The sequence below is a fragment of the Myotis brandtii genome, unplaced genomic scaffold (assembly GCF_000412655.1).
Source record: "Myotis brandtii unplaced genomic scaffold, ASM41265v1 scaffold822, whole genome shotgun sequence".
NCBI lineage: Eukaryota > Metazoa > Chordata > Mammalia > Chiroptera > Vespertilionidae > Myotis > Myotis brandtii.
In genome coordinates, this window is record NW_005371333.1 from 1205657 (window position 1) to 1206628 (window position 972).

Here is a 972-nt window from a genome sequence, read left to right on the forward strand (position 1 = left end):
ATCCGGCGCGCGGACCACGACCCGGGGTTAGGGGCTACTGAGACGCGGGCACAGTGGGCAGTCACTTTCCGACTCCGGGAGCCGGACCGGATGTCCTCTGACGTCAGCGCGTCCTGACGGCGGCGCGTAGACAGGGAAGGGCCCGCCCACTTCTGTTCGCCCCGCCCCGTCCCTCCCACTCCTGCAGGGGAGCAGCCGCGAGCAGCGGGCTCTCCATCTTGGGGGGAGGAACACCTGGTGGAAAGGAGGAGGCCGGAGAGAAGAGGGAAAAGGGGGAAGCAGAGCTCTAAGGAGATGGGAAGGCCCGTCTATTTTATTTTCCCAGAGAAGGAGGAATCTAAAGGAAGAGAAAACTCTAAAAGGAAGAGGTACATGAACTCACAGACTTGGTACTGTTTCAGCTGACTCCGACAGAAAGTGCTGGCTAATTCTCTGGGGAACCTCCCACCTCCGGTTCCTCACATCCCACTTCTCACGTCTGCGGCCCGAGCTGTGCCTTTACGCATTTCCCCACACGTCCATCCTGGTTCGGAGGCGGGCTCACTCCCCTTGCGCCCCGGGCCTCGCGCAGATCATTATTCCTCCTTTCTGGGTAGCCATGCCACTTTTCACCCTTCATCGGTACTGTTTTTTACCCACAACTTAGGAATGGAAAACTTTGGAACTCGACTTCCAACTTCTGCCATCACCCATTCACATCCAAATGGAAGACCCTTTCTCTTGGGTTCTTGCTTTCTTCATCTGCAATAGCCATCACCTGCACTCGGCTAGAGGCACCCCGTTCTTAAATGTTTTTCTCTCAGGACCCTTTTAAGACTCTTGAAAACTGAAGACTCTAATGTGGGTTATGTCTATTGATATTTACCATATACAAATATTAAAACAAATTTAAATACTAATTAAGCAAAAATAATACTCATAAGTATATTACACGTTAGTATAAAGAACATATTTATTTGGGGAAAATAGCTA

The 972-nt window shown here is 51.2% G+C and overlaps 1 protein-coding gene across 1 annotated transcript in view; it reads right to left on the reverse strand.

The window, feature by feature from the left end:
- Nucleotides 1-521, reverse strand: part of ZNF330 (zinc finger protein 330) — a 21592-nt gene extending 21071 nt beyond the window's left edge. Inside the window, exon 1 of the mRNA XM_005884199.2 lies at nucleotides 383-521. The gene's annotated coding sequence lies outside the window, so the exon portion shown is untranslated. The remainder of the gene's footprint in view (nucleotides 1-382) is intronic.
- Nucleotides 522-972: the final 451 nt, after the last annotated feature.